The sequence below is a fragment of the Moschus berezovskii genome, chromosome 4, assembly GCF_049115385.1.
Source record: "Moschus berezovskii isolate FMDL1 chromosome 4, NW_MosBer_1.0, whole genome shotgun sequence".
NCBI lineage: Eukaryota > Metazoa > Chordata > Mammalia > Artiodactyla > Moschidae > Moschus > Moschus berezovskii.
In genome coordinates, this window is record NC_142463.1 from 106246307 (window position 1) to 106257582 (window position 11276).

The window sequence follows — 11276 nt, forward strand, 5'->3', positions numbered from 1 at the left end:
CCTGATGTGGGACTGTTGGATTTTTTCTTTTTTTAATGTCTTTATCTGGCACTTGGCCGTGGACCTCGGGCCCAGGGAAGAAACCTGTGCTCCTGGGTCCCCACCAGAGGCCCCCTTCTACAGCCGTGGGATTTCATCAGAAGAGGCCTCTCGTTTACAATGCTGTATAAATACCTTTCGTATAAATACCTGCTACATTTCAGCTGGGAGTTATCACTGTTATATATTTTAGGCACTTGACTGTCATCTAAGTGGTTTATTTTATTCCCAAAGCTAGAAGGAAAGTAGAGAAAGAATTCCATAGTATGGATGTCATTGTGGGCCAAGAGTTACGTTGTGAAAAGGAACGAAGAGTAAATTGTATTCCTGCTTTATCGTGTTTGCGTCCACTTTCTCATTTTGTTCAGAGTGAGTCTTTGTTGTTCAAAGTCATTAAGTGGAGACGCCATTAGAATGACTATTTTGGAGGCATCTGATATTTCTGTTTTAATTCTGGCTGGTAATAAAAATATTTTGATTCTGTTAATGAGGAGTTTTGGTATTTAGGCAAAATACATCTGTAAAGCAGTTTCAGATACTTTGGGGCATTTTCTATATAAGGTACTTTTGTAGAAATAGGACTTTACTCTTCATTTTTCCTACTGGTCTGTTCATCAAAACTATAACTTTATAGAATTTGCTTCTGAGAAATAAATTTAAATTTTTCTCAAAAAAAAAAAAACTATGAATTTACCACATATGTTTTGGAACACAAAAATAAAATGGAGCATAATTTGCAGTGAGCAGACATTTTCCCTTAACGTGCGTTTCACGTGTAACTGGTCTGCAGCGGACAGCTGTGGGTGCTGCTCCTGGTGCGTCCCCAGCATGCCAGCCCTGGGCTCCTCTCTGCGCCTGTGGCCTGGCCTGCTGCTGCTTCGAGGCTCTGTGCCCAGCCCGCTGTCCTGGGGCAGCGGCTCTCATGGAGCCAGGCTTCAGCCCTGCGTCAGGTCATTTCCCAGAGCATCGCAGAGCCAAGCAGTGGACTTGGTGTGGAAAGCAGCTCGTGACATCTGCATTTGTGCTGTGAGCCAGGAGGGCACAAGGCTCGTGCTTGAGTCCACTTTGAAGTGTAGGTTCTGAGGGTAGAACAGCTCCACCTGTTAGGAATCCCAACAGGAATAAGGATGAAACTTGCTGAAGTGTTAAAATTGTTGAAGAAACTTGATTCGAAGTAAAATTTAACTGGCTTCACACATCTTCCTTTTCTTCTGGTTTGAAAGGAAGATGGAGAAATTTGTCATCTCCAGGAGACAGAATCTAGTCTTTCCATACAGGACGCCTGAGCAGCCATTTAGAAGGCCTAAATCCAAACTCCACCACTGCTCCGCAGGGCTCCCTTGCCACCCTTGGAAGCCTGCGACTTAGAGCAGCTCCCAGCAGAGCCGCGGGGGCGCAGCGTGCCCAGTCTGGACTGTTCTGCTGCCTGCTGACGTGGCCGCGTGTCCTGGACCCCACCTGACAGAAGGGGTCCACACCCCATTTCACCTCCCTGATCCCGGGACATAAGGCATGTAGGATTTCCCTTTTTTTTATTTATTTATTTTTTCTCATTCCCTTGTATTTATTTTATTTTTTATTTTTTCAAAAACATTTTTAGGAATCTTTACTTAAAAACAACCTTATCTTAAAATGGAGTAACTTTGGTTTTACGAGCAGCAAGCAAAGTACAGAAGCAAAAGTGCATTAGAGGAGCATTAAGTTCTACATTAGGTCACAACGTCTAATCTGAAATCACACCCATAGTATAATTTTTCAGGATATCTGGGAAATAGTTACTTCCCAGGATGTCTGAACCATAGCTACTCTATTTTGACTTTTAATTGTGGATTTCCCTTTTAAGTGGCTCAGATTTCCTGAAAGAACTCTGAACAATTTGGGGTTTCGTGGAGCAGTTGCTTTCTTCTCTGTTTAACATGCCAAGTACGCAGATGCTTAGAGCTGTGTGTTCTCTATGAAAATACCTTTATGAGTATTGGTTTTGAGGGGACACAGGTAGGTGTCACTGTGCTATTCAAGTTAGTACCATCTCTATCCCCCCCCCCCGCGCCACACACACACACACACACACACACACACACTCTCAAGATGCGCTGTGTGAGTATATATTAGGATGTTTTATGTTCTTTGATGGAATATATTCACGTTGTAGGCTTTCTATGGCTAGTTATAGGACTTTAGAATATTAGACTTTTCTTTCAAGTCCTTTTATGATGAAGCATGAGGTTTTAACTCCATTTCCAGAAACAGGATGGTGAGGCAGCCTAAATGCAGTGATCCAGGGTTCCTGTGTCACAATATGAACAAATGATGGAAAGATGCCACCTTACAAGTTGATTTCACTGCATAATATTGGGCTGAAAGCAGCAATTTGATTCCGACATATTTTTCTTTAGTAAACAACATAAAACACAATCATTGGGTCTTATTGATCTAAAAGAGAACTTGGTAATAAGGGAAAAAATGAAACTTAAAGGGAAAGATTATCCATAAGGCAGGCATTCTCTACATTTATTTAAAACACCAATGCATTCTCTAGCAGCCACTTTGAAGAAAAACGTGAGGTGTTAGAAATGGCTTCAAAGTAAAAAACTAAGCCTTTTACTTTGGACTTTAAAGCTTTGCCATAATCAGTTGAGCCCATTCCTAGGAATGTTCCTAAATTGTAACCTAAAAAGGTGTTGACCCCACAGTGTGAAAAGGGGTTTGGCCATAATTTAACCCTGATTTTTTTTCCTTGCTAATTTCTGTGCAGAAACAAACCCCCCTTTCTGTAATAACTCTTGATGATGGAAGAATGTTCTGCAGATGTTGGCACCTGGCATTCTGGAAGGGTCTGAGAGTGGGCTGCGAGGGGACCAGAGTGAGGGACTGAGAAGGTAGTGACCGTGAGAGCACAGAGGTAGTCACTGTCTTTCACACCCCTGCTCCGCCCCGAGGCCCAGGGTGGGGAGGATGAGGGGTGCACTGGGAAGGACTTGGCACTGCCAGGGCCTTAGCTTTACCTCACTCTGTGAGCAGGGACTAGAGGAGGAATGGGAGAGGAAAGGGGTGGATCCTAAACGAGATTTCATCTCACAGGCTGACCTACCAGCTTTGTGTTTACCTGTGGACTTGGAGGGATAGGTCCCCAGTCATGCTCACTTCCTGAGGTCTCATCACGTACCACTGGCCACTGCTGCCCAGTTCTGTCCTGGAAGAGAGTGGGACTGGGCAGGGTCGGGCACCATCCTGCAAAGGAGACATTTCTCCTTGAGAAGCCACCTTGACAAGGGACTTGCTTTACTTAAGCTGAGTCATGCTGGTTGCTGCTAGGATTTCAAGGTCTTCATTCTGGGCCATTTGTTTAATGTTGGGGCTTTTCCTTCATGAGAATCTCCCTGGAAGTTTTGTCTGAAATGCAGTTTCTCAAGCCGTATCCCCAAGTTTCTAACATGCCCTGTAGTGTCTCTGCTGTAGATTTTCTATACTGTGCAGCCAGCACCGAGGGATTGGGGCCTGTCTCCTGTATGATATCACAGTCAATCATCCAAGGTTAGTACCACTTTCTCGACTTTACATGATCCATCCTTCTCCACTATACATGAGATCCATGTGCTCAAAGAGGGCAATGAAATCATCATGTAAAGCAGACTTGGTATTTTGGTGGAGCTGGAATTTGCATCTTGGACTTCTGTTGCCAGGGCTGTGCTTTCATTGTTTTCACGTAGACACAGGGCAGGATTGATGGAAATAGGGTAGGGAGTAGAAGACATCAGTAAGAGTTAGTGATTCCTGGTAACTGGTATTGGTCTGCTTGACAAGCATTTACTGAATGTTCTCTGTGGCAGGCTTTGAAGAGGCTCTGGGGAGGCAGGTTGACTAAGGCACAGAGAGTACCTGGCTCTCAAAAATATGGCCTCTAGCACAGGAGCCAGATGTTTTAGAGAATCACATCTAATTTTTAAATAAAGACTGTGATGTATTTAATATTCAAGCATTCCTTGGTCCCATTGTGTCCACCAAGGTGGAAAACAGTATAAATTTAGGACTATTGGAAAGAGATTGGGCTTCCCTGGTGACTCAGATGGTAAAGGATCCGCCTGCTATGCAGGAGACCTGAGTTCAATCCCTGGGTCAGGAAGATACCCTGGAGAAAGAAAGGAATGCCAAGTATAAATATAGGACTCTTGAAAAGAGATGAAATTCTTTTGGGGACATGTCGTCAGGTATTTTTATTTTAAGAAGGGAAATAAGTATGTTTGATCAAATGTCCCCTGAACTTTAGCCATGGGTTCCTGGTGCTTTTGGATACAGAAACTTGTGGTCAAGGTTTGTGTGGCAGCTATGCTGCATCAGGGTGTGGGAATTTAGGCGAAATCTCCATCTCTCTCTGGGCCTCAGTATCCCCATCTGTAAGATAAGGTTATTCAAATTCTCCAAATTCCTTTCCTGCTGAGTTTTTTCTGAGTGCATGAGAGACTGAGATGCATGTTAAATGTTCCCTGGGATCTGCAGCCAAGACCTGACCTTGGTTCCTTATCTGTGTGTCTCCTATAGGAGCCTCAACTGGGCCCACACACTGGAAACACAGAAAGGAGAGAGGGGATGGAAGAAAGGAAGCAACAGGTTCAGAGGATGAGAAAACCCAAAGAAAAGCAAGGTAATGGTCGAGGAGCTGTTTGCCAAGGGAGGTGAGCATAAGGACAAGTTGAGTTTGGAAAATTCAATCAGAAGTAAGGAATGAAAAGCATCACCTAAGTTCTCAAGGAGCAACCTGAGCTGAGCAGGAAGGACCAGCTGAGTAACTTGGTTCACAGTGAACTTGTGCACCTGCCAAGGAGATCCACACGATGGATCCAGTCGGTTGATACTGCTGGGAGCACGTATGCCAGGAGGAGGATGAGGTTTATACTGCTGGGAGCACCAATCCCGGGGGCGGAGGAGGTATATACGCTGGAAGCACCAATCCCAGGAGGAGAAAGAGGTTTATACTGCTGGGAGCACCAATCCCAGGAGGAGGCGGAGGTTTATACTGCAGGGAGCACCAATCCCAGGAGGAGGAGGAAGTTTATATGCTGGGAGCACCAATCCCTGGAGGAGGAGGAGGTTTATATGCTGGGAGCACCAATCCCGGGAGGAGGAGGAGGTTTATACTGCTGGGAGCACCAATCCCAGGAGGAGGATTAGGATTATACTGCAGGGAGCACCAATCCCGGGAGGAGGAGGAGGTTTATACTCTGGGAGCACCAATCCCAGGAGGAGGAGGAGGTTTATACTGTTGGGAGCACCAATCGCAGGAGGACGACGATGGGACCTTGAGGCTCTGCCCTAGACCCCCAGCCTGCAACTTGGAAGTGCCCACACGTGGATGTCCTCCAAGTAAGTGTGCCATAAAGTGCATAAATGGTGTTTGGAGAAGAATTAAGATCTTCATTCTTATCAGGGGCCAGGATAATGGGGCTCATTTCTGAAGCAGAGATGGTAATAATATTCTTCTGCATTTACAATTTTGAGGTTTTATACACATCACCACTTGTTGAGTGCTTAATTTGCAGACAAGAAAGAGTATGTATGCTGTTCCATTTTATAAATTTGTTAAAAAGGCAAATTCATCTAAACTGGCAGTGGTTGCTTGGGGCTAAGAGTTGAAGGAGTGATGGGCTGCAAAGGGGAAGGATAGTTGTGACCAATGGAAACACCCTGCATCTTGATTGTGGCTGTGGCTTCCATAGTGTGTACATCTATCAAAATGCATTTAGTTGTGTATTTTTAAATGGTGCAGTCAAGAGGATTCATATAAAAATCTACCACATTTCTCTATACCAGCAGTGTTAGGAAATGAAATTCAATAAAACATAATAGAGATAAACATCCATGATCATTTAATGCTTAAGAATACAGATAGTGATGACTCCTGAAAACTATTGCTGAGAGAAATTAAAGAAGACCTACATAAAGGGGACGACGGAGAATGAGATGGATGGATGGCATCACCGACTCTGTGGACATGAGTTTGAGTGAACTCCGGGAGTTGGTGATGGACAGGGAGGCCTGACGTGCTGTAATTCATGGGGTCGCGGAGAGTCGGACACAACTGAGCGACTGAACTGAACTGAACTGAACATAAATAGAATATACGTTATAGTCATAGATTGGAGAAGGAAATGGCACCCCACTCCATTGTTCTTGCCTGGAGAATCCCAGGGACAGGGGAGCCTGGTGGGCTTCCGTCTATGGGGTCACACAGAGTCGGACACGACTGAAGTGACTTAGCAGCAGCAGCAGCAGCATAGATTGGAAGACAATATTTTTACAATGTCAAATCCTTGTTATTCTGAATAGTATTGCAGCTGGCATTTGGAGGGAGGTATATTTTGCAGGCTAATTATAATATGTAAGTGGAAATCAAAGTATCTCAGCCAAGACACACTGAAGGATAATTAAGCTGGAGGATTTACTCTACTAGATTTCAAAACTCAGGTTAAAACTGCAGCAATTAAGACACTATACTGGTGTAAGTAAACAGAACACAAACTGATGAAGGAAAGAGGGAAGAGTAACAAAGTTACCCACACCCATATTCAGCTTCTTAATAAGTCACCAATATGCATCACGGGGTGATGATAGAATTTTCTGCACAATATCTGTTGTGAAAAAAGTATCAAGTGAGAGATTATTAATACATTTGGGAAGTTTTTGGTAGAAATGCAGTATAGGTGAAGGAAACAGCTACTTGGAAGAATCTGAGACAAGAGTGAACTGGAAAATGTGGGATGGGGTTTCGGAGTAGAAGGGTCCTTACCCGGATGTGGCTCCAGCACTTACAGCAAGGGGATCTCGGCCTGTTAGAGACCCTCTGTGTGCCTCAGTTTCCTCATCTGCAAAGCAGCAGAGAGTTATCTTTTTGGCACCAGTCAATTTTGAACACTAGAAGTACCACAAATGAAATAATCATCCCCTCGAATCATGAGGGAGGTCAGTGAAACCAACGGGTAAAGCTAAGTGCACACCTGAGCACCTTTAACAGAGACTCCAGGTCCCACCTCAACTCGCTGAGTCACACTTGCTACAGGGGAGGACTGTGCACTTGTTTGGGACTAACTCTCCCAGGTGATTCTTACAATGATCAGCTTGGGGACAGAGCACACTGAGCTGTATACCTTTTACCCCAAACACAGAAGTAGGACAGAGCAGAAGAAGAAGGGTGTTTCCACTCCAGTGACTAAAGCAGAGAACTATGGGAAGACTCTAGAATTGAAGGACTAGGCCCATCTGACCCCATTTAACTCTTCTCTAGTTTACAGCAGAGACACATTCCCTGGGGACACATGCCTGTGGCACCTGACTATCCACCCTGAGGAAAGTGAGAGCCCTAATTTTAAATTCAAGTCTGGTTTTGAGTGCAAGCTAAATTCACCCTATTTGCTCATTGATGGGATCAGTCTTCTCCAAGCTACCACTTTTTGAAAAATAACTCGTATTGCTATAAATGCAAACTTCAACAAAGATATTTGTTAGAAAATTTTATAAATACTCAACCTAACAAGAAACCAGAAAGTTAGCAAGAACATTCAATTTCAGGAGAGTTTGGCCCAATAGAGCACAGTCACTGAGAGAAAAGATCCTTGAGTAGAAGGGAAGTGGTCCCTTCCTGTCCTGGGACATCCTGCTAACTTCAGTGGGCTGGGAAAGCAGCTGCCCATTCTAACAGATGGATTCTCAGGGGCGCTAGTGGTGAAGAACCCGCCTGCTAATGTAGGACACGCAAGAGACATGTTTGTTTTTTTTTTTTTAAAGAGACACGGTTTTGATCCCTGGGTCAGGAAGATTCCCTGCAGGAAGAAATGGCAACCCACTCCACTATTCTTGCCTGGGAAATTCCATGAACAGAGGAGGCTGGAGGGCTAGAGGATCACAGAGAGTCAGACACGACTCAAGCAGCATAGCTCAGCACACATTCTAACAGACAGGCTGCTCTTTCCTCCAGATGGTGTCTGGTGTCCTGAAACACATAAGCACTCAGGAAGCATTTAGAAGGGCCCAGCCTTCACTTCTGCTTTTGCTCAGTGCATAGAAATGGTTTAGTTGAAAAAAGGTAGGGCTCTAGGAATAAAGTCAGGTCACAGAGAAAAAGAGGAGTATGAAATGGGGTCAAGGCAGGATAAAAACAATAGGTTTGTCCTACCGACAAGGGACTAGATCTGATTGACAGAGTGCCTGATGAACTCTGGATGGAGGTTCGTGACATTGTAGAGGAGACAGGGACCAAGACCATCCCCATGGAAAAGAAATGCAAAAGAGCGAAATGGCTGTCTGAGGAGGCCTTACAAATAGCTGAAAAGAAGAGAGGTGAAAAGCAAAGGAGAAAAGGAAAGATATAAGCATCTGAATGCAGAGTTCCAAAGAATAGCAAGGAGAGATAAGAAAGACTTCCTCAGTGATCAATGCAAAGAAATAGAGAAAAACAACAGAATAGGAAAAACAAGAGACCTCTTCAAGAAAATTAGAGATTCCAAGGGAACATTTCATGCAAAGATGGGCTCGATAATGGACAGAAATGGTATGGACCTAACAGAAGCAGAAGATATTAAGAAGAGGTGGCAGGAATACACAGAAGAACTGTACAAAAAAGATCTTCACGACCAAGATAGTCACGATAACGTGATCACTGACCTAGAGCCAGACATCTTGGAATGTGAAGTCAAGTGGGCCTTAGAAAGCATCACTACTAACAAAGCTAGTGGAGGTGATGGAATTCCAGTTGAGCTATTTCAAATCCTGAAAGATGATGCTGTGAAAGTGCTGCACTCAATATGCCAGCAACTTTGGAAAACTCAGCAGTGGCCACAGGACTGGAAGAGGTCAGTCTTCATTCCAACCCCAAAGAAAGGCAATGCCAAAGAATGCTCAAACTACCGCACAATTGCACTCATCTCACACGGTAGTAAAGTCATGCTCAAAATTCTCCAAGCCAGGCTTCAGCAGTATGTAAACCGTGAACTCCCAGATGTTCAAGCAGGTTTTAGAAAAGGCAGAGGCACCAGAGATCAAATTGCCAACATCCGCTGGATCATGGAGAAAGCAAGAGAGTTTCAGAAAAACATCTATTTCTGCTTCATTGACTATGCCAAAGCCTTTGACTGTGTGGATCACAATAAACTGTGGAACATTCTGAAAGAGATGGGAATCCCAGACCACCTGACCTGCCTCTTGAGAAACCTGTATGCAGGTCAGGCAGCAACAGTTAGAACTGGACATGGAACAACAGACTGGTTCCAAATAGGAAAAGGTGTACGTCAAGGCTGTATATTGTCACCTTGCTTATTTAACTTATATGCAGAGTACATCATGAGGAACGCTGGGCTGGAAGAAGCACAAGCTGGAATCAAGATTGCTGGGAGAAATATCAATAACCTCAGATATGCAGATGACACTACCCTTATGGCAGAAAGTGAAGAGGAACTCAAAAGCGTCTTGATGAAAGTGAAAGAGGAGAGTGAAAAGGTTGGCTTGAAGCTCAACATTCATAAAACAAAGATCATGGCATCTGGTCCCATCACTTCATGGGAAATAGATGGAAAAACAGTGGAAACAGTGTCAGACTTTATTTTTTTGGGCTTCAAAATCACTGCAGATGCTGATTGCAGCCATGAAATTAAAAGACGCTTGCTCCTTGGAAGGAAAGTTATGACCAACCTTGATAGTATATTAAAAAGCAGAGACATTACTTTGCCAACAAAAGTCCATCTAGTCAAGGCAATGGTTTTTCCCGTGGTCATGTATGGATGTGAGAGTTGGACTGTGAAGAAAGCTGATCGCCGAAGAATTGATGCTTTTGAACTGTGGTGTTGGAGAAGACTCTTGAGAGTCCCTTATACTGCAAGGAGATCCAACCAGTCCATTCTAAAGGAGATCAATCCTGGATGTTCATTGGAGGGACTGATGCTAAAGCTGAAACTGCGATACTTTGGCCACCTCATGCGACGAGTTGACTCACTGGAAAAGACTCTGATGCTGGGAAAGGTTGGGGGCGGGAGGAGAAGGGGACAACGGAGAATGAGATGGTTGGATGGCATCACCGACTCTGTGGACATGAGTTTGAGTGTACTCCGGGAGTTGGTGATGGACAGGGAGGCCTGGCGTGCTGTGATTCATGGGGTCGCAGAGAGTCGGACACAACTGAGCGACTGAACTGAACAGAACTGACCGACAAAATGCAAAGCAATATCTAACTTGCTTTGATAAAGTGTTTTTTTTTAAATTTTTTGTCTAATAAATTATTTTATGTAACTCTACAACAGTGGTGTTACCTTGAATGATTATGATGAAAGAAAGTATCATAATATGTGTGAAATGCCTGGCGCCGTGTCAGTCAATGAACTATACCTGTTATATACTTCTGTAGCATGGCAAAATTCATCCCTTTTGACCTCATGTCAGATATCTTTGTGAGCTTTTTTGGTTTCATCACATTTAAATGAAGAAATTTGGCACGTTTTTCTTTCCCCCACAGAATGTCAGGCCCCACAGCAACGGGAAAATAGATTTCCCTAAAGCCTTTGCTGAGTCTCACGCCCCAGGTATCATGAATCACTGTAGTGGGAGGACCGCGTGGGGTGAGGGGAAGATTAGCTTTCATAAATAGTTGTTCCAGTTTTGCATCTCTTACCTTAACATGAACAAATGCCCAGTGGCCTGTTGTCATCCCCATTTCACCCTCCATCCAGGTAGACCAACAGCTCAACTGAAGAGATGGATGCTGTACGGGTTCCCCAAGTCTCTGACTCACAAGACCCGGGTAGGACGAGATGCTGAGGAAGTGAGGAGTTGGTTCAGACCATCACTATCGGAGGGCCTGCCTGTCTCTCCTCAAACTCAGCTTCTGTATCACTGAACACAATACTTATGTTCCCTTTGGATCATCATGATCCCTGCCCTACGACTTGAACTTCACCATGCTCTGTTTTTGGAATATAACCACAGGTCAGTGGCATGAGGAAAACTCCAAGAGTTGGATCAAACTGTGTGCCACAAACACTGCTCTGGAACCCTGGTCTGTTCAATATGTGGGTGAGCTGAATGAGCAGAGAACAATAGCACGAGGCAGTCAAACCTTTCCTAAACAGATAGGCACCCCATGTATTCAGTGGCTCATGGTAAAGAATCAGTCTGCAATGCAGGAGACACAGGAGATGTGGGTTCGATCCCTGGGTCAGGAAGATCCCCTGGAAGAGGGCATAGCAACCCACTCCAGT

The 11276-nt window shown here is 44.4% G+C and overlaps 1 long non-coding RNA gene across 1 annotated transcript; it reads left to right on the forward strand.

Annotated features, from left to right (window-relative positions):
• Positions 1 to 3464: 3464 nt before the first annotated feature.
• LOC148778176 (uncharacterized) lies at positions 3465 to 10928 on the forward strand. The gene is made up of 3 exons (XR_016037319.1): positions 3465 to 3573; positions 4579 to 5400; positions 10749 to 10928. It is a non-coding gene; the product is annotated as an uncharacterized LOC148778176 (long non-coding RNA).
• The last annotated feature ends 348 nt before the right edge of the window (positions 10929 to 11276 follow it).